The sequence below is a fragment of the Anabrus simplex genome, chromosome 1, assembly GCF_040414725.1.
Source record: "Anabrus simplex isolate iqAnaSimp1 chromosome 1, ASM4041472v1, whole genome shotgun sequence".
Lineage (NCBI taxonomy): Eukaryota > Metazoa > Arthropoda > Insecta > Orthoptera > Tettigoniidae > Anabrus > Anabrus simplex.
This window is the reverse complement of record NC_090265.1, coordinates 1,501,298,499-1,501,322,185: the sequence shown is the minus strand read 5'-3', so window position 1 is coordinate 1,501,322,185 and position 23,687 is coordinate 1,501,298,499.

Below are 23,687 nucleotides of genomic sequence, written 5' to 3'. Positions count from 1 at the left end.
TAGAATGGAGCACTGTATCAGACTGATGATCCAAACAATATAACATAGTGCAGTATTGTATTATAGCGTTTAAGGATAGTGCACACCCCAGAACATTGAATATATAGGTTTATAGTCTGGGCTATACTCAGTGGATTTATATGAAAGCATGGTATTTCAAGAAAACAAGTTAATACTCGACTACCTAGTCAGTCACAGTATTGTGTGAAATCTCTGGTAAACGAAACGAAACAATTGAAGACAAACTAGGAGTAAAACAAGGAATATGTTGGCATTTAGGACGCCCAGTTCATGAAAACATGTTTCCACGAAAATTCTACAATTGCATTTTGCTCACAGATTTGCTTTCTAATTCATTTTGCTCCCAATTCCTCTAAGACCTGGCTTCGACTCAGTGTATGACGCCACGTGACTCTGAACTATCATCACTATCATTTGGGGGCTCAAAATGACTAAGAGTCCTTCTTAACAACAAAACCCACAACAACTTGAACTGATACAAAGATCACAATGAAAGAAATAGTATTTCAGCACGCACGGTCAATTCCTGTTGAAATAGATTTTAGAGGAAATGATTGGTTTCGTCCCTGGATGTCGTCGATGGTGGGAGAAAGGTCAGCATTTAAAGCACGGAATCCCTGGATGGTCCATGCAAGACTGTTTCACCACCACAAGCAGCATAAAACGTAAGATGCCGTTTGAATTCCACTCTAGAAAAATTACGGAAAATACGTACATTTGCATTTGGCGCTAGACACTCTTGGATGAGATATTATACTTCTTCTTTCAGACCGTTTTCCGGATTACTTTGGATTGAAACTAGATGTGGATTCGATCCTGGCTCGGTCTGGTGATATTTGAAGGTGCTCATATACGTCAGCCTCGTGTCGGTAGATCGACTGTCACGTGAACGAATACCGAGCTCGATAGCTGCAGTCACTTAAGTGCGGCCAGTATCCAGTATTCGGGAGACAGTAGGTTCGAACCCCACTGTCGGCAGCCCTGAAGATGGTTTTACCGTGGTTTCCCATTTTCACACCAGGCTGTACCTTAATTAAGGCCACGGCCGCTTCCTTCCCACTCCTAGCCATTCCCTGTCCTATCGTCGCCATAAGACCCATCTGTGTCGGTGCGACGTAAAGCAACTAGAAAATAAAAACGTGAACGAACTCCTCCGGGAGTAAATTCCTCCATCTCGGCGTCTCCGAAAATCGCTAAAGTAGTTTGTAGGACGTGAAGCCAATAACATTATTATTATTATTATTATTATTATTATTATTATTATTATTATTATTATTATTATTATTATTATTATTATTAGATGTAGATTAATCTCAGTTTTACGGACGGATGTCTTCCTAATACCAACCCTATCTGGAACCAGATGTGGCTGAAATCACCTGCCCATCCAGAAATCGACCTTAGGGTCCTCTGATCCGAAAATCACACGGCTGACCATTCAGACAAGGTACCAAGCGGATTACATACATATATCGTTAATTTTTGTCTTCTATACTGATTTAATTGCCTATGGCCATTTGGTCTCCGAGTACCTCGTCTCAGAACTCCAGCCCTTATATTGTTCTAGGTCTGTATTACAGTTCTCGAGTTATAGCTTGTCAGTCAGCAGTGTCTATAACTTTACCTCTCATCGAACTGACACTAGCACACACCAGAAATGAACTAGCTTCTTAAATTCATAGCTCACAACGTGCGATGGCCATGGCCGCTTCCTTCCCAGTCCTAGCCCTTTCCTGTCCCATCGCCGTGTGTCGGTGCAACGTAAAGCCAATAGCAAAAAAGAAAACTATTCTGGTGTTTTGATTGATTGATTGATTGATTGATTGATTGATTGATTGACTGATTGATTGATTGATTGATTGATTGATTGATTGATTGATTGATTGATTGATTGATTGATTGATTGATTGATTGATTGATCGATTGATTGATTGATGTCGTGTGGCCTCCGTCGAGAACTCTTGCAGGTCTTTCTTGTTGACACCTATGGGCGACCCACGCGTTTGGTTGTGAGAGTATAATGATGAGTATGATGATGATGATGAAGGTAATGAGGTACGGAGAGCGTGAAACCCGCTGTCGTCACATAGCCTACTCTTGTCGAGTAAGTCCAAGGGGTCTGTTCCATCCGACGGTCAAATCACTCTCAACACCGCCATATTCCCCGAATGAATATGAGCACTGCAGATAGAGTTGGAACTGAATACAGGCCAACACTCTGATGGTGAAATTCTTCCCATCAACAGGATTCGAACCGGATAACCACTACTTTAACGGTTTTCGGGGATAATGAAATGACAAATGTTGACCATTAAGAGTTATTTTACGTGGCAGTGAGTCTGCCGATGCGAGACTGGATTATTTGAACCCTTTCAAATACCACCGGACTGGGCCGGAATATACATGTGTATATTCACCAAAAACTTAATAATTTTTAGAAATTATATCACGGTTCTTAGATTATTACTAAGAACATTAGAAGTGGCTGCAAGGAACTTGTCTTAAAGCAGTTATTCGTTAACAAGAATGAGGAAGCCCGGGCCAGTGACAATTTTGTGTGACAATCGGAGTTTCTGTATTATCTATCTATCTATCTATCTATCTATCTATCTATCTATCTATCTATCTGTCTGTCTATTATATCTCTTTTATGTGTAGGAGGAAAGCGTCTTTACCTCGAGAAAGTAACTACTCTACCAGTTTTCCGAGTTCGAAGCGGGGAAACGAGGCAAAATCATACAATCGAGTAAGTTATAGGATTGGAACCAAAACGGCCAACGTTTAAACACCTTCTCACTTGTGTTAATGTTTTGAAAAATAATATGATGTATTATCAGATAGGAACAATGAATCAGTACTGTCTTTGGTCATTTGAGATTGGGAGAGTGGATTAGTCTATTTCAGGCTAACATCTGTATCCCAGACAGGTAAAATTAATTCTACCGGATTTTCATTGTCCAAAACCTTAACAGTTTGCAAAACCAGTAGCGAAACAAATGTAAAATATACTCATGGTCATCCCATAACTCTCAAAAGTCAGATTTTTTTCTTACCTGCGCAGCATAATTGAGAACAGACGGATAGGTATCGTATTTCAGAGCACAAGTGGTGAGGGAGATGTGACATAGAGCACATGTGAAGGATGGCGAATGTAAAACAGGGCGGAGGAGGAGTTGTCATCATGCTTTATGATGGTAGATAGCAATATTAGTACCGACCTTATCCTTGGCATGTTTATAAAGACATTCCCAGCGGAGGCTGGCAGTTGTCGTCAGTTATGGAACCCACAGGTCAGGGCCATGTCCTCCATATACACGTGCACTTGCGTCGCTTCGAGACAAGGTACGTATCGGTTAAATGAAATAACCCTCAAGTGGCTGTCTCGCCAGCGGCGTGGGCATCGGGCCTCGTAGTCTCGGATTCGATTCCCAATCGGGTTGTTGGATTTTAACTGTGAACGGTTAATTCCCTCAGCTCGACGATTGGATACGTGAGTTAACCTTCACCACATTAACACGCAGTTTCCTACACATGGCAGACGTTGCCCACCCTTGCCGTAGTGCCTACCTTTCAAGGGCTGAACTAGCCTTTTCCATATGAAAAATTATTATTATTATTATTATTATTATTATTATTATTATTATTATTATTATCCTCAAGTCAAGTTGGACATCTAATTTTAAGGAGTACCTTAGTCACCAAACCTGAAAGGGATCATAGAGTGGTAATTTGTCAAAAGTCTGTATTTACCTCCAACAATTTTAAGGGATAAATGAAAGAATATTTTGTTCGAAAACCTATTGTCTAAGAGAGGTTAAAGTAGCCCTTTTGAGAACGTAAAGTCTTTTTAGAAAATCCACGGGATATCCTGACAAAAAGCTCCGATTAATAAAATGAAGGGGGGGGGGGATATGAAAATTTGAAACAAATTGTTCTGTCGTTAATCGCATGACTAACAAATCAGTTAGGTTCAAATATCACGTAATTCTGGAAAGCAATCCTCACAACTTGCGTTTATACATTGAATGTAGGCTATATCTGTCTACCCTCCATACTTATTATATTTTTCATACAACAGTACGGTTCAGAAGTGTATCTAGGCCTACAACAGTAAAAAATGTGGAACTTTCATGACACATTCATAAAGTTAGAGCTAATCTGGTGTTCAACGTCTTGACTATAAGCATGACAATACGAGTTTATCCTTCACTGCTTTTATTACTACTCGATCTTTTCTATATTGTGTCATCCTTCGTTCAATCATTAGTTATATCATTATCTGAGTATATTTCAGATAACACTTCCATCTCTAACCTTCGAAACATTTAACTTAGGGTGTAGATTAGTTCTGCACCTTCCACAAAGAAGGTAGTTGGTGATTATGGTGACGATATCTATTGCCACGTAAAACAAGCTTATATCTACCCTGACAATTTCGAATGTACCGAGCAAGTTTGCTGCGCAGTTTGAGTCTTGAAACTGATAGCATGCATTCTGAAGATAGTGGGTTTGAACCCCACTGTTGGCAATCCTAAAGATGATTTTCCGTAGTTTTCTATTTTCACACCAGGCAAATGCTGAGGCTGTACGTCAATCAAGGCCACGTCCCATCATCGCCATAAGAATTATGTATGTCGGTCCACCGTAAAGCAAAATTGTAAGAATAGTTATGTGCAGGTATTTTCATTTGATGTTACTTAACTGCCTGCTTGTCAATTTTGACGTTCCGTTTGATTCTACCGGATGACAAAGACAAAGTCACCTCCGTACAGGCCATGAAGGCCCTTGGAGGGGTGTAAGGTAAAGTCTACCACCATTGTTAACCGCAGCACGTGATGGGATAGAGTGGTTAAGCTCTACGCCCGGCCGCCTTTGCCCCCAGGAATTAACCTGGTACTCTTTTTTGGTGTAGGCTAAGTGAACCTTAGGGCCATATGCACCTCCGGAAGCGGAAATCTCGTTTCTTAAATTTTATGTCTTCCTGACGGGGATTCGAAACCACGTCCTTCCGGGCGAACCGAGCACGCCTTTACCGCCTCGGCCAGGCAGCCCCTTCTACCGGATGACAGAGAAACCAAAACTCGGCTTGGCAACCTACTGCTGAACATTAATAAATACATTTAGCACGTAAAGACCGATTTTATCACCAGAGATCTTATTATGCCTACAAACATCGTACAACGTGGCGTATGGAATGGACTCTTAAAATCCGACTAAAGCTTCCAGGTCTGATCCAGCGATTTTGCTACTCAGAGGCCGACACTCAACCACTCTACCTTTTATCCACAGAGGAAGCTACAGTATCTTGTCCCCTTGGAGGTGGGAGTGGTAGAATTCATCCGCGGTGTTTCCTATCTGTCATAAGATGCGACTAAAAGGTAATCCCCAGAGGCTCTCATCTGGGGGTGTGGGTTGATAACCAAGGAGTCTTTAGCACCTAGGATTGCTTCCACTGCTTCCTTACTATATTATTTCCTATTCGACCTTTCTTAGTGAACTCTGGTTCTCTTCCGATCTCGACAGTATTATGTTTACGAGGTCTAGGATGTCTTTCAGACCCTTCGTTCCTATAACAGTGTTTCCAAATCTTCCAAAATTTCAGGATATCTTCCGATGTTGAAACAATTTCAGAATATACGACATTAGATGGATATCTTCCGAAGTTTTTCCAGATACAAGCTACTGGGAAGCAATATTTTACATGGCTGCAGACCTATATAATATTATCTGTTTAACTTCCCTTCAATTGCTACCAGTCTAAGGGAATTTTGGGGTGTGATGCTGATGTATTACCTTGAGAATGTCTCCTTTACCATGCCTATGGTACGGGTCTCTCCCATGTAAGCACTCTTAAATGGCAGCTGACTGATCTTGGATATCAGTTCATGATCTACCACGTAATTCCTAGAGGCAATCGAACAGTACAATGTGAGTCAAATGTTAACATCTGAAGAGGCAATACTTCACGGAATATTGACGGTAGAGAGGTAATAATGTACACACATAAGTGGCATGAAATGGAGTTTTATTGACACCAAAATGAAGTACACAAAATGACCAAGAGATGGTACACAATGAATCATTAACTTAACATCGAGGATTAGAAAAGACGATGTTCTTTATAACACATGCTCAACAATACGTGTAGTCGAGGGACAATGTTGTGAGCAGTAGTGTACAGCATATCCGTAGGTATGGGAGAAATTACCGCGGGATATTGTCTTTTAGCATACTAATGAGGTCGGACGATCGCGGTAGACTTGAGACTTCTTGTATACTTTATTTTGGTGTCAATAAAACCGTATGGGTCACCATGTAGAATACTGCTAGGATTTCGAATTTCGTACGGTGTTTGTATATCTGACGAGGAACCACAACTTTGTGAGCAAGGGTAAAGAGAAGAATAGGACGATTATCTAGATGTTAGGTCCTTGTAAACAACAATATAATCATCATCCTCAGATGAATGACTGAAAGTTATTTAGTTCTATCGTCCAATCTTAATTGTATGATCATACAATTGTCAGAAAAATTGTAAAAAATTACATATTTGAAAACATCTTCTGAAATTTAGACTAAATCTTCCGACATTTTTGAGCCCTATCTTCTATAACATTATTTTTAGATCTGGCAATACTGACTGATACCCTAATTCTTCGAACGGTCAGATCTTGAGGTGTTCCTCTGATTAGTGTTACTCATTTCTTAACTTCGGGACCATAGGCTTACAGCATATTATCTCTCCAGAAGCGGAAGTTTCATTTCTAAATTTTCCGACTTTTTGTTGAGGAATCGAAGCCACGGCCTTCCAAGTGACTTAGCACGCCTTTACCTCCTCGATTATGAAGGTCCCATTTCCTAAACATTGATTTCTTAATTAAATCCTTTCTTATTTACAGATGAAATATTCTCTTAAAACGCAACAACCTTAATTTTCTTTTCCCCCTATTAAAACACCAAACAGCTTATGTAAGGAAGCCTCAGTCGTTATGACGGATGGGGAGAGGGAAAGAAGTGTCAGTGCGAGAACGGTAAATAGAATGCAGACACGATATTGGAGGGGACATAAGAACGATGCCCCTTTCCAGTAGTTGAAAAGGTGAAGTACAATCGTCTCAATGAGTACTGATGGCGAGTGTCGAACTACCTGACTTCTGAACCAGTGAATAGTGGCAACCAATACCAGTACCGGGATGCAGTGAACTACTGTATTGTGATTTGTTAAAGAATTCTCTCGACTTCATAATCGAGGAGACGGCAGACAACAAACCTACGAAGTACGTCGAATTAGAAGGTCACACTCCAATGGAGATCATAAGCGACTTGAAGGTAAACAAGATTTATCAGTGTCCAACACAAGGCAGATCTCGAGATTATCGTGGGAAGGCAAGCAGGATATGTCCCACAGCACTTTAAAACACCTGCTCCTTGGGCGTTAAGTGCATGAAATGTCAAAACAGGACTTATTGCAGTTGGTCATGCGAGTGGGTGACTGTACAGGACACTCAGCAAAGGTTCGTGACACTCGAAATTACCGGTACCAGACTTCTTACGCTAAGCTGTCGAAAACGGTATGGAAAGATTAAACATAGCGAGTGGATCAAGATTATAACAGTGCCAACGCATGCCACCATTTTTAGTAGCCCATGACCGCGGGTTCAACCACGGCAGAAGTAGTCAAATATTTGAAGGGCAGAAAAAATAATTCGGCACACCCCATGCCGTATGATGTGGGCATGTAAAAGATCACTGCTCACACACTTCCTGTTCACCATACAAAATGTATTAAAACTGAGCTATAGATCGCACGAAAGAGGTCCGGTTCATTCTGACACCTGGTATCATTTCTCTGCCGTCAGGCACAGTAAAACGGAACGTCGAAATTGACGTGTAGACAGCCTAGCAGGCGTCATATTATATTATATTATATTATATTATATTATATTATATTATATTATATTATATTATATTATATTATATTATATTATATTATATTATATTATATTATAATTATTATTATTATTATTATTATTATTATTATTATTATTATTATTATTATTATTATGCCCTACTTAAGAGCTCGACTGAACGAGCTTAACTGATGTGTTCGCCTTCTTCTTCTTCTCCTCCAAGAATTTCTTCATCCTCTCGCTGAGCTTCTTCCTTCGTTCTTCTGTCCAAGTAATAGTGGCTCTGGTTCTGGGTTTGTCTTCAAACTGGTGATTGTCGATTTTGGTTCTGAATTTACATCTGTCGTGAACATGTCTTCCGAGATGTTGATTTCCTGGAGAAATGTTTCATTTCATGAAGCCAGCTGTTCTTGCTTTTAGATGAAAGGGCCAGGTTGAGAGAAGTCTTTTAGTTAGTCTGTTACTGCTCATTCTGATCATGTGTCCATAAAATTTCAATCGTCTTTTCCGAAAAGTGTGAGATATTTTTCAGAATCACAATATATTTCCTGGTATGATTTTTTCGTCCATATTCCTTCTTCTGGCTCGGTGGGGAAACTACCTCACTCCTAATTCCCCTAGTGCGCCTCTTCAGTGATGCCAAGGCCATCTATGACAGCTGATGGTGGAGCTGCTGAGGATCCAACCAGCCTTAGGTCTGAGGACCGAACATACATACACATTACCTCTATAAAAACAGGGCCAATTTTTCCCCCTGATTTTTTCCTTTCCTGTTTCTCTATGTCTTTGGTTAGAGACCCGCCACCAACGATTAAGGTTTCTGAAGCATATAACGTTTCAGGTTTTATTACTGTATAATAACGTCTAAGTATTGCTTATTATTATTATTATTATTATTATTATTATTATTATTATTATTATTATTATTATTATTATTATTATTGTTGTTGTTATTATTTATTTATTTATTTATTTATTTATTTATTTATTTATTTATTTATTTATTTATAGACCATTGATTTCAGGAGATTTATAGAAGAGGTATATAGAGTTAAATTCAAGTTTAGGCTACCGTATGGCTTGAAGTTTAATGGATTTCAAAGTGATGATACCTATGAGCTCGTAAATCCACCGGAAGCGTGATTACAAGATGCTATCCAATAGAAGTGTAGGAGAAATGTAGAAATCTTACGTAGTGAAAGCTCCGGTTAAGCATGCTCCTTAAATGGCTTAGTTCATTCTCATCAACCTAAATGAGTAAAATGTGACACTGAACTAAGTAATGCCAGTAAATTCATGTCGGTTGCTTTCAAAGCTTAGAATTCCACCCATAGAATGGATACATTAAAGTCCGTGTTCAGTAATTGGGCATACATTGTCTCAACTTCATAACAGTAATATAAATAAAGGAAATCTGCTTTCGTTTGTTTCCTGGTGTAAAATATGAATTGTCGAGATTTCGTAGCTACCGAGACTTCAATGTCTACAACTAGCAGTCTCATCAACACAATCCACTTCATCTTCTGTGAAAATAAAGAGAGGCCCAAAGTCTGCGAGCTTTCATCCGGGAGATAGTGGGTTCGAGCCCTCGTGGAAGACGAAGAAAGTAATTCATGATGACAATTCTTGTTAACTCAGGGTGCAGGAGGTATGCAGACCTATCTGTGTAGGCGCAACATAAAACAAATAGCAAAAAATTCAACTTATGTGGATCTTGATTCTTTCACCGGTACAGCACTACGTCTTGAGTATGTATATGAGGTGAAATCCTTACGTCCTAGACTGAAAATGCATATACACCCCAGTGTTAGTTAGCAGTATGATAAAATAGTAGGATTTAAGGATAATGTCCAGGTTAACCCGCGAGTGGTCGCTAGCCAAAATGTAACGCGAGTGGTCGAGCGTGAGACTTTCTCTCACATTAAAATAAATGTGACATTTTTCACAGTTTTGTGGGGCGTAAGGCTGAAATTTACCACTGAAATCAAACGCAAGTTCTACCTTATATATTGTAGATAAAAATGAAATAAAGAAAATGAAATGGGGTATGGCTTTTAGTGCCGGGAGTGTCCGAGGGCAAGTTCGGCTCGCCAGGTGCAGGTTTTTAATATTACTCTCGTAGGCGACCTGCGCATTGTGATGAGGATGAAATGATGATGAAGACGACACATACACTCAGCCCCGTGCTAGTGAAATTAACCAATTATGGTTAAAATTCCCGACCCTGACGGGAATCGAACCCGGGACCCCTGTGACCAAAGGCCAGCACGCTAAGCATTTAGCCATGGGGCCGGACATAAATATGAAATGATTAGCTGTTTATTAAAGACACAAATTGCTACCTAAAATAACATATGCAATGTACATAAAAATAACTTGAGTTGTAAAAAAATAAAATCTCACACATGCATTATATCTAGTAACATTTACGTAAAAAGCAAGGTTTCTGAACACAATAACATTTTCAAAAACAAGAAGTGCTCATAATACAAATACTAACGCGTACAACAGGAGTAAGTTTTCCGCTCCACTTCAACATAACACCAACGCCATTGGTCGCGCGATGAGAGAAACTCTCACACAGCGCGCACGGATATATAGGAACCTTTGTTCTGACTAGGGGAGGGGGTTCTTACCCTTCAAATATGCATCGCTCTACTCACGACAGTTATAAACTCAGCTAGAAGAGGGAACAGTCACCTCCCTTTCATCACTGTGAAGTAATATCACAATAAAAAACAATGTGAGAGAAAATCTCATATAGCGACCACTCGCTTGTTAACGAGATGACTCATATTAGTGAATTATTGGCATATACCTGTGATAATAAGAGTATTTAAAAAATATTATTATTGTAAAAAGATAAAGTTCAAAGCTAGAACATTAGGTCGAATTAATAAGATTATGGGGATATACTAAAATCAGTAGGTAGGAATATAACACCACATATAAATTAATTATCTGATTACTGTTTGCAAATTAATGGAGAAATGTTATAGAACCTCCAGTGTAGAAAGGAATGGGTGATAAACAAAAAGCGGGTGCCTAAAGGTCAGTCAGCTAGGCATGTGTTGGATGTGATCACAAGCTATTACGTGAGAGGAGTGCAGGAGATTTTTTTTTTTTTTTTTTTTTTTTGCTAGTTGCTTTACGTCGCACCGACACAGATAGGTCTTATGGCGACGATGGGACAGGGAAGGGCTAGGAGTTGGAAGGAAGCGGCCGTGGCCTTAATTAAGGTACAGCCCCAGCATTTGCCTGGTGTGAAAATGGGAAACCACGGAAAACCATTTTCAGGGCTGCCGACAGTGGGGTTCGAACCTACTATCTCCCGAATACTGGATACTGGCCGCACTTAAGCTACTGCAGCTATCGAGCTCGGTGAGTGCAGGAGAGAGGTAGACATACTGTATTAGCTAGTGAAAGATCCAGCTCAGCATGCCTCTTGGCATAGTTCTGGGTTCTGGGGAAGCATTGTTTCTGATTATTTTAGTAAGACTGAGTTAAGGAGAGTGTAGGGATCGCACCCCGTTATAGTACGTACGAGAAGGATAGGCTGCATGCGTACTTATTTGAAGTGCTACGGCCCCAGAGATCACAGAGGTTGATAGTCCACGTGACTGTAAGGTGGAATGATAAATCATGGCAGGTTAGACGAATTTAAATGGGACCCATAATAATAATAATAATAATAATAATAATAATAATAATAATAATAATAATAATAATAATAATAAGAACCCTTAAATATTGTATACCAGTAATAATAACCATAATACTGAAGTTTGGACGATAGTAAACATAATGACAATGATAATAATAGTAATAATAATTGTAGTCGCCGTGAGTTGGGTTAGTTTTGACCAACAAGTTAGGCTTCTCTTGGACGCCTAGGTTCATAACTTTATGAGTGAGACAAAGTAAATGCCAGGATTATACGAGGTTTTTAGAGTCACCTTTCGATTCTTTTATGTGTCGCATTGATAATGGTAAATATTAAACTGAGGCTCTATTTGGCGAGCTATTACTGGCGTGCTCGTGGCTTTGGATAGTTACGCTAGGGTCCTTCCGTCTAGTTTTCTCCCTTGTTACAATAACATGTCTAGGATAAGATTCCGGGCTATATAAGCCGGAGGTAACTGATCTAACGGAACGTGGAGGCAATCGCAAGCAGGTTGTGTTCGTGCCCAGACATCTTATCCTAGAATAATTAGAAACCGAGTCTAACCATCGATGTCTTGATCTTCTTCTACTTCCTTTACCCTCCATGACCAAATCCATTAATCCTCTGGGTATCCTTTCCTCCTCCATTCGCCTTACATGCCTCACCACCGAAGCCGGATTATGCGTACCGCTTCATCCATCGAGTTCATTCCTTAGACTTTATATCCTTCTGCCATCTCCCACCTGTTTGTACCAGCGATCACATCCCCCTGTGGGTGGGAGCGGTAGAATAACACCCACTGTACCCCTGCCTGTCTTAAGAGGCGATTGAAACGAGCTCCACTGGCTCTCAACTTGGGAGCGTGGGTTGACGATCACGGGGCCCTTAGCTGAGTCCTGACATTGATTTCACTTGTTCCAGGCTTCTCACTTTCATCTACTCTATCCGACCTCCCTTGATCAACACTTGTTCTTTCCCAACACCGACGGTGTTACGTATGGTGGCCTAGGGAGTCTTCAATTTTCATGCCTTTCGTAGCCATTGTATTTCTTTAGCCGATACCTTCATTTTTCGAAGGGTCGAATCCCTTCCATTTTTCTCTCTGATCAGTGTTATAATATAGAGGATGATTGCTTAGTTGTACTTCATCTTAAAATAATAAACACCATCACTACCACTACCAGCAGCGATCATTCTCGTTGCTTATATGTCTGTTACTTCTAGCTTGTGAATAAGGTATCCTGAGTCCGCCCAGCTTTCACGCATGTACAGTATAGTTGGTCTAAAAACAGACCGGTGTAAAGCTAGTTTCGTCAGGGAGCTGACTTCTTTCTTACAGAATACTGATGATCGCAACTGGGAGCTCACTGTATTATATTTGCTGCAACTCCATTCAGTCTCACTTACTATATTACCATCCTAAATACTGGAAATGATCTACCTGTTTTGTATTCCCAACCTGATATTCAGTTAGTTTTTCCCCTACTGACATCACTTTTGTCCTGGAACGGCTAATTTTCATATCATACACATTGTACATATTTTCAAGTTCAGGATATTATATTGCAGACTTAGCTTGAGCAACCGAGGAGTGAAGTCGCGTGGTGCAGTGCGTGCCGTCAACATGGTCGGTATTGAGCAGTACCGGGCCGCGATTGGGAAATGGCAGGTGAAGCAGAGGAAGGAAACCAAGAATGGACGGGTGTTAAGAAAAGAAGGAGTAAAAATGGGTGAAGCGGTGCTGGTAGTGACAGTGATAGCGATGCTGCTGGTTATTGGGGGTGGAGGTGGAATTAAACCCAGGCCCAAATACCAGCGGAAAATTCAGCATGGAGGACTTGGCAGCACTTAAGTTGGTAGTGAGTGAATACAGGAAAAGTGTCAATGAGATAAGGTACAGGAAATAAAGGACGTGATCGAGGAGCAGAGAAAGGAGATAGGGAACATGAAGAAATGGCTAGAAAAGAAGACTGAGGAATCGAACAGGAGAGTGGGAAACAATGAGAAGGCAATAGAGTTATTAAGAGAGAAAGTGAAACATCTGGAAGAGGAGGTGATGCTGAAGAAGAGAGAAGCGGAGGGGTACAGGCAGGAGAGAATGAAGAAAGCCATATTTATATATGGTGTGGAAGAAGGTGAGAGGGAAGGCAAGATTGATCTGATATCCAAGGTGGTAGAGGTCATATGGGGTAGGATGAAGATAAACTTCAGTGAAGTGGACATAGACGATGTGGAGAGAGTGGAAAAAACTAAAGGACGGAGGCCAATTAGGGTAAAAATTTTCTCAACTTTAATGGCAGACATTGGGATAAGAAACAGTAACAATTTACAGTGCCAGAAAGTAGGGGCGAAAAGAGACATGGTAAAGGAAGGAAGTGAAAATATGAAGATTCTGAACAGACACCTGTGGAAAGCGAGACATCAGGGACTAAAGGCCCGAATAAGAGGTCAGAGGTTGGTGTTGACAAACGGAAGATGGGTTAGGGAGCACTCAGTGGCGAAGCTGAAGAAGATGGACGAACGCGTTAGTTCCGAGGGAGGAGTGATGACAAGGCAAGATGGAAGGAAGAAAGAAGTAACAACGAAGAGTGGAGCCGAGGAAGGAGAGGAGATTAACTCAGGTGAGAATGGACAGTACAGTGTGGATACAGAAGATCAGAACAGTGAAGGGGTGAGTGAGGGTGAGCAGCAAGAGATGGCGAGAGCAGAGTGCAGTGGTTTAGTGAGCAAGAAAGGACATGAGAAGACTGATAGACAGGAAGGTAAAACAGTTATGAGCAAAGGAAGAAGTAGGAGTTTAAAAGACCTTTGGGGTAAAGTATGTAAAGATGGAGGATACGGAGGACATGGAACGGACTAGGTTGGTAAAAAAGGAGGAATGGAGATAGGGGATGAGGGGGCGAGAACTACAAGGAGTAAGATTAAAGGAGGAAACTCAGAAGGGAGGGAGGGATGGAGGGAAAATTATAACTTTATTAGAAAATAGGATGTGTGAATATTGAGGGACTAATAAGCAAATTAGGAAATAAGAAAGTTCGGGAAGTAATAGAAAATTTCAATGTTGTGGCACTCTTGGAGACGTGGCTGGAAACAGGGAGGGAGATCTCATGGAAGCGGTTTGTGATTAAATATAAATATAGAAGAAAGGAGAGGACTAAGGGACCCGCACCAGGGAGATGACAGTACTAATTAGGGAAGAAATTAGTGAACTGGTGGAGGATATAGAGACAGATATGAAATAAACCATATGGTTGAGACTGAATATGAGAGGGGTAGAGGGAAGGGTGAAGAAAATAAATCTAGCGTTCGTACATTGCCATCCTAGTAGTTCAGCATATGCAAATAAGTATCTCTTTGAAGATCTATTGGTAGATATTAGTATGATAAGAGAGTCGTTTTGAGGAGAAGAGGATATGTTGTTATTCGGAGATTGGAACGCGAGAATAGGGGAACAGAGCCCAGTATATAGTAGAGAGAATGGAAGGTGTGTGTTGAAAAGTAGAAGTAGTGAGGATAAAATTATAAACAGTTATGGGGAGAAGCTCCCAGAGATGTGCGCTGCGGGAAATTTGTATATTCTGAATGAATGGATGGAGGGTGACAGTACAGGGAAATTGGCCTATGTTACCGAGAAGGGAGGTAGTGTGATATATATGGTTTTAAACTCGGAAGGACTGTTGGAGGATATTGTAAGGATGGAAGTAGGAGACTGGATTAAATCACACCATTTCCCAGTGTGGGTTATGTTGAAAAGGGGGAAAGAGAAGCATAAAATGAAGGAAGCTGAGACGAAGGATAAACAAGGATAAACAATGGTCAGAGAAAGTGGGGCGGTATTGGGATAGGGTAGCAAAAGAGGAATTACAAATTCCGAAATATGGTTGGGAAGGTGCCTTAGAGGAGAATAATACTGAAAAAGCCTTCGAATTGCTGCTAGATCCAATAAAGATGATAGTACCGTAGAATGTAGAAGGAGGAAAAAGAAAGAGGGTGAAGAATGGTTTAATAGTGAGTGTGAAGGATTGCGGAGGAGGGTACTGGGTGCGTTAGGAGATTATAGAAATAAAGGTGGGAGTGCAGACAGGGAGGTTTTCTGTAAGTTGAGGAAGGAGTATAAAAAGAAAAATTGTGATGAAAAAAAAGGCGTGGTTAGAGGAACAAACTGAAGCCATAAATAAAGATTGTAAGATTAACAGCATTGAAAAAGTATGGGAAAGGATTAATAGAATAATTAAGGGTGGAAGGAGTATAGAGAGAATGAGCATTGAGGAAGTTCAGTGGGTGAGGTATTTTGGCGAATTACTCGGTGGTAAGGGGGAAGAACGGTGGAAAGGGACGGGGGAAGAAGTAATTTTGAGGAATAGGAGAGTGGCAAATTATGAACTGGACAAGAAAATTACAAGGGAAGAAACCTTGAGAGTGATAAGAAGAATCAGGGACAAGTCGGCGGGGGGATGTAATGGGATAAATAACAAGTTTTGGAAAGAAATTAGCAAAAATATGACAATAATTGAGGGCATAGTTAAACTATTCAATAAGATCTATGAGAGGGAGAAGTACCCAAAGGAATGGGAAATAGGAATTGTATGTCCAATATAAAAAGGAAATGGTAGTAAGAACAGTTTGAACAATTATAGAGGAATATCTCTGTTAGACTCCTTAAGTAAAATTTACACGGGGGTGTTGGCGAACAGGTTAAGTGAATGGGCCAAAAGAAATGAAATATTGACAGATTACCAAGGGGGATTTAGAAAAAAGAAAAGAACAGTGGATAATATAATGATAGTAAAGACAGTTTTAAAGAAGTATAGGAGCCTGTCTAGAAGTAAGGTGTACGTGGCAGCAATAGATTTTGAAAAAGCGTTTAATAAGGTGAATAGAGAAGCTCTATTGGAGAAATTGGGTAGGTAGGGGATTTCGGAAAAGATGATGAGGGCAGTAGAGGGAATATATAGGGTGGTCAGGTTTTGTGTAAAATTGGGAGACGATAGGATGAGCAGACCCTTAGAGTCTAAGGTGGGTTTAAAGCAAGGGTGCAAATCATCGCCAATATTGTTTATTTTATTTATTAACGATATCTTGGATGGGCATGGTGATAGCAATTGGGCTGTACCGGTAATTAATGGATTGGAGGTACCAGGATTGATTTTTGCTGATGATGTCATATTGATGACTCTAACTTCAGGGGGGATGCAGAGAGCTTTAAATGCAGTGTCACTTTTCGCTAAGGAATGGGACTTGAGAATTAATGGGAATAAATCTAAAATGCTAGTAGCCCAGGTAAACAAAGGAAGAGGGGAGGACGAGAAATGGGTCCTGCAGGGAGAAAGGTTGGAACAAGTAAGGAAGTTGGAATATTTAGGAGTCATTTTAACAGTAAAGGAACTTACAACGATCAGATTAGTAGGGCGAAAAGCAGAGGTTTGGCAGTCCTAGCCTCAGTCAAAAACTTGCTTGCTAAATATCCGGGTAGCATATATAAAACCTTGAGGTTAGTGTTAAAATCGGTGATTTTCGGTAGGGTATTGTATGGCGCGGAAGTATGGGGGTTGGATGAGAGAAGAGGTGAATTAAGACGAATTATTAGTAATTTTGGTAAGATAGTGATGGGGCTGCTGCTGTGCACAGCTAATGCAGGGGCGGAATTAATGTGTGGGAGGGTTTGGAATCCGAGTTTATGAAAAGAATAGTTAGATATTGGATGAATTTAAAAATACAGGAAGGGGCGAGGGTATTACAAGCCGCGTATGAACAACAACGGAAGAGTATGTATAAGGGAGACTGGCTAGAAAACATTAAGGGATATTTGGAGATGATAGGTTTGGGGTACATGTGGGAAGAGGTGTGGACGAAGACAGAAGCTAGACGGATGGAGGTGCTGTCAAGGTGATTAAATATATGTATAGGCAGAAATTATTAGCTGAAAGTAGAGTAAGAAGTTCTCTTAGTGTTTTTAATCAAGTAGAAGAAGTAATGGGGATGAACATTTGATACGTTGAGAGGTTAAACAGGAGAGGGTTGATATGGTGGATAATGGGACTTCATAAAAATAAGGGATATTGAAAGGCAGAGATAATAATAATTTCGTGTGGCTATTTCTAGCCGAGTGCAGCCCTTGTAAGGCAGACCCTCCGATGAGGGTGGGCGGCATCTGCCATGTGTAGGTAACTGCGTGTTATTGTGGTGGAGGATAGTGTTAAGTGTGGTGTGTGAGTTGCAGGTATGTTGGGGACATCACAAACACCCAGCCCCCGAGCCATTGGAATTAACCAATGAAGGTTAAAATCCCCGACTCGGCCGGGAATCGAACCCTGGACCCTCTGAACCGAAGGCCAGTACGCTGGCCATTCAGCCAACGAGTCGGACAGGCAGAGATAAGTCGGTATGTATACTTTATGGGGCAGAGAACAACGATTTTCACTTATTAAGTAACTGTGAAGAAATAACATCAGAATAGTCTATTCGGTGCCAAACAACGGAAAATGTTAGGAATAGGGGACGAGCAGAGTATTATAAGGTGGATTGTTAAAGAATGGGAAGACGGAGGAGAATTGAACAGGTACTTATGTGTGGTTAAAAATGCATGTGTGAGAAAAATGGAAGGAGATTCATAGGGAGATGGTGGTGAGTATAGCTTGGAGGGATAGGGGGGTAAGTGTTTGGAATGGGGACGGGTGTTTATGATGTTTATGGGGGTCTTGTATAACAGTATCCATTGGTTTGAGTTTCGTAGGTAATTTCAGCAGTAAGTGAAGTGCTGGTGATGTGTACATAGTGAAGGATGTAAAGGATGTAGAATTCGAGCCTGGAGGTGAAGTGGAACCGAGTGACAGCGATGCGCATTCACATTGCGAAGTAACTGAGTAAGTAAATAATATGGTATGCCCGAAATGTAGAGGCCGTACCGATTGCGAGATTGCAAGTCAGTATGCGATTGTTGTCATTTGGTGTACTTTAAATCCAGGATAAGTTGAAGACTTTCAGCACAGTCTGCCATTAATACCATATCGTCGGTATAGATCAAACTGCTCACTACGTTTCCAACTAACTGAAGCCCTCCCTGCTACCTTATTACAGCCTTGTCTGACCCCTATATACGTACTTTGAACCAAGAACTCCTTCTACCATCAGTTCTCTCTGCAGCTCAATTGTCGATTCGATTGCTTTTAATGATCTACCCTTAATCCCATAATCCCCCACAATTCCCTCGGTACTCCATCATATGCCTTCTCGAGTTCCATGAAACATAAGCACAACTGTCTATACACTTCGTAGCATTTTTCCTTTACCTGGCGCATACTGAAGATATGATCCTGACAGTCCCTCTGTGGTCTGAAACGACTCCGGTTTTCGTCCAACTTACTCTCAACCACTGATCGCACGCTCCCTTCCATAATCCCAGTGAAACTTTGCCTGGTATACTGATCAATGAAGTACCTCGATAAATGTTGCAACCCTTCCTTTCCCCTGCTTATAGATAAACACAGTTACCACTTTATAGTTCAACCAGAAGGAGCATTACTAACATTCCATGCTAATCTTATTCATCTATCAAGACAGGTCAGTTCATCCCTCCCTTCCCAATATATTTAACCTTTTAAGGTCTAATTTCATCTATATCTGCTGCTTTATGATATTGGAGTTTATTTAACAACCTTTCCACTTCATGAAGTGTAATTTCACTAACAACATTGTCCTCCTCCCCTTGAGCTTGTTTGAGACACTATAGTAGTGTTATGCTTAACTAAAAGGTATATTTCTAGCTGTTCGCGGAGATATGACATTGAATGAGAATATTAGGCGAATAGGCTTGAATGGAGAAATAAGAAGGATTATGATATGAAGATAAAGCTGGAATTTAATATGACATATTTAAGCAAATATTCGCTTTTAGGAAGAGGATATATATATTGTATTAATGCACCAAAGGAGGAGTTTGGTAACTTCTTTGATACCATTTGAGAAAAGATTGTGAATCTGGTGATTAAACTGAAAAGATTGACGTTGCCTATTAAAGTACCAATATGTATATGGGTTACTAATATTTCGTGTGGCGAACTATTTCTCCCCCTTAAGTCCCAGGTTCGAACCCCATCCGAGGGTTTTATTTCTAAACTGCGGGCTAGAACTTGGATCTGTCGTTCCTTGAAAGATCGTTTGAAACGCTATCTGAGAGAGGAGACTATGGATATTGTCGATAATGTCAAGCAATATGGTTGATGAAGTCGTCACGTTGATCACTTTTTGTAAGTGTTTTAACGTCGCACTGATTCAGCAACGTCTTTTGGCGTCGATGGGATAGGATAGGGCTAGGGCTGTGATGAATGCGGCCGTGACCTTAATATTAAGGTTCAGATCCAAAATTTGCTTAGTGTGAAAGTGGGAAACCACGGAAAACCTTCATTGTTGCCGATGGTGGGGCTCGAACCTCTATTCGTGAACGCAAGCTCATTGCTACGTGAGCCAAACCGCGTAACGAATAAGATTATCACCTGACGCTCCAGTATATGCAGGCCATCCGGTAGGGGAGCAATCATTGTGGGAGGCCAAGGTTCTCAATAGACTGAATATACTACTAAGTTGTTGTCGTCGTTGTTGTTGTTGTTGTTGTATGATACAGCCACGGGGATATTTAAATTCATTATATAACTAGATGATGTACCCGTGCTTCGCTACGGGATTCTCAGAAATACTGACTTGGGGTTTTTCCAACTGAAGTCAACATAAGTCATTACAGAAACGTCGGTAGGAATGTAGCGATTAAAAGCAATGTTATCACATAAAATACTCGATCAAATGAAAAACTGCACATTTTCTCACTTTTAACGAACATGACTACGGTGCCGATCAAACAGTCCAAAGTTCCAAGCTGGAATGGCCAGGCCTCAGACAGCCGTGAACACTTCTCTGCCATTATTCCGTTAAATATGCACGCTTCTCATTCCAATCAGTGCCTCAGAGTAGGGACTGAATAGCTCCAATGCTATGATGAACCAGTGTGTTACGTACCGGTAGTATCGGAAAATTTATGAAACAGGGGAATGGCATGCTAAAGAAGAAAGTTACCTAACTCCCCAGCTACTTCCCAACAATATTTAGGCAGACTGTTACACTCGTACGAATAGGCGAGTTGGCCGTGTGGTTAGGGGCGCGCAGCTGTGAGCATGCATCCGGGAGATAGTGGATTCGAACCCCACTATCAGTAGCCCTGAAGAAGTTATTCCATGGATTCTCATTCTCACACCAGGAAAATGCTGGGGCTGTACCTTAATTAAGGCCAAGGAGGCTTCCTTCACAATCATGGCCCTTTCCTATCCCATCGCCATCGTCGCCATAAGACCTATCTGTGTCGGTGCAACGTAAGGTAAAATTTAAAAAAAAATACTCGGTACGCAGCAGTAATACTATCTATCGGAGGTGAGTGGTAACAGAAGACACAAAGCACATCACAACAAACAGTGGTCAGTGTAATGTTATTGTTGATCAATTTTATGACCTTTCTATATTGTAGGCCTTCACATTTAGTTTTCTTTCGACTGTGATATTAGGGCGTCTTGTGTATGTACGTATGTATGTTCAGTCTTCAGCCCTAAGGCTGGTTGGATCCTCAACAGCTCCGCCATCAGCTGTCATAGATGGCCTAGGCATCACTGAAGAGGCGTACTAGGGAAATGAGGAGTGAGGTAGTTTCCCGTTGCTTTCCTCACCGAGCCAGAAGTTGCTATTACATATCAGTCTGCCAAGCCCACTGAAATGCATGCACCAACCGACCCTATGAGCAACGTTTTCACACCATTCATAGCAGGGACTGGCTGCACAAGGAATGGCATTACTAGCATCACTCATACCTCAGTCACTTTCATATTGTCAAAGCCAAGGATAAGACTGAGACAAATCAATGAAAGTAACAAAATTGCTCTAGCCTATACCAGAAGACATAGTGCACTGTAAACACCATGTCCTGCCAGCAAAGGCATTAGGGCGTCTTATACAATTATTTATAGCGTAGATTGTAGTTCCTCATTATCTGACTTTATATACCGATTTTCATTAAGTACCCCACTGTCGGCAACCCTAAAATGGTTTTCCGTGGTTCCCCATTTTCACACCAGGCATGCTGGGCCTGTACCTTAATTAAGGCCAGGGCCGCGTCCGTCCCAGTCCTAGCCCTTTCCTGAAGAGGCGTACTAGGGAAATGAGGAGTGAGGTAGTTTCCCGTTGCTTTCCTCACCGAGCCATAAGACATATCTGTGTCGGTGCGACGTAAAGCTAATAGCAAAAAAAATATATATATATATATCATTAAATCCTGTTTACCCATTTTCTCGTGACGGCGCTTTTAAGGACTTAGTAACAAAATTCCAAATTCATGAATATCTCTGATCATAGCCGATATGGTAACAATGTATAAGACATAAATGATTGGAAATATAATCTACATCACTTTCGTTATGTAAAGTTATGTAGTATTTATCGATACGACCACTAATAACATAATAATTTGGGAATTAAATTTTTTGTCCTACCCCTAATCTACCATTTCATTCAGCGTGAATAAAATTATCTATGTCCTAGATTATAGCGACTTATTTCCTGACTTTGCATACCGATTTTCATTAACATAGGACCACTAATAACATAAATATTTGAGTATTCCATTGTAGGCCTTTCCCTGAACAATCACTTTTCCCACTGTCGGCAGCCCTGAAAATGGTTTTCTGTGGTTTCCCATTTTCACACCAGGCAAATGCTGGGGCTGTACCTTAATTACCATTCCCCTATACATATAATAACTGAGTGAGAAAACGAAGATAAAAACGTAAGTAATCAGTTCCTTGTAAGAAATATCGCCAGATACTTGTGATTTTTAGATCATTTATGGCCTAGATTGAAGCGACTTATTCCTCGACTTCCCCTTCCGATTTTCGTTAAGATTCGACCAATAATAAGAAATATTTGAGAATTAAGTTTTAGGTCTTACCCTAAACTGCCATTTCACTCAGTGCGAGTAAAATTATTTATGGCCTAGATTATAGCGACTTATTTCCCGACTTTATATACCGATTTTCATCAAGATATGACCATTAATAACATAAATATTTGAGAATTAAATTTTAAGCCTTCCCCATAACTACTATTTCAGTCAGCGTGAATACAATTATTTATAGCCTAGAAAACTTGCGACTTATTACCCGACTTTGTATACCGATTTTCATTAAATTCTCTTCAGCCGTTTTCTCGTGATGCGTATACATAGGCCTACAGACAGACAGACAGACAGACAGACAGACAGACAGACAGACAGACAGACAGACAGACAGACAGACAGACAGACAGACAGACAGACAGACAGACAGACAGACATTATGGAAAATTAAAAAAAAAATGCATTTCCTTGTTACTGTGGGCACGACTGATACAGAAATACCATCCTTTTTCAATTCTGTACAATGTACAAACAAAACTCTTATTATATATATATATAGATTCCGAAGATTTAGTTAGCGAGCTGGTTGCGTGATACAGGCTGTGTAGCTTTGAACTTACTTCAACAGATCGTGTGTTCGATCCCCACCGTCAGTACCCTAATGTTTCGTGATTTCTTATTTTCACACCTTAATAAAGACTACTAAAGAGCCTCCGTGGCTCAGACGGCAGCGCGTCGGCCTCTCACCGCTTGATACCGTGGTTCAAATCCCGGTCACTCCATGTGAGATTTGTGCTGGACAAGGCGGAGGCGGGACAGGTTTTTCTCCGGGTACTCCGGTTTTCCCTGTCATCTTTCATTCCAGCAACACTCTCCATGCTCATTTCATTGCACCTATCAGTCATTAATAAATCACTTTGGGAGTGGCGACCCCATCGTATTAATAGCCTATATATGATTCATTCATCACATCCCTGACCCGATCAAAGACTAGAAAAACAGGTTGTAGGTTTTCAATAAAGACTACTGTCGTATTCCTCTCCAGCCTGATCTCTTTCCTGAAAGATTTAGTGTGACGTAAAACCCCCTATCGAAAGAACAAATACATAGTTCAGAAATGTGTACCATTCCCCTATACATATAATAACTGAGTGAGAAAACGAAG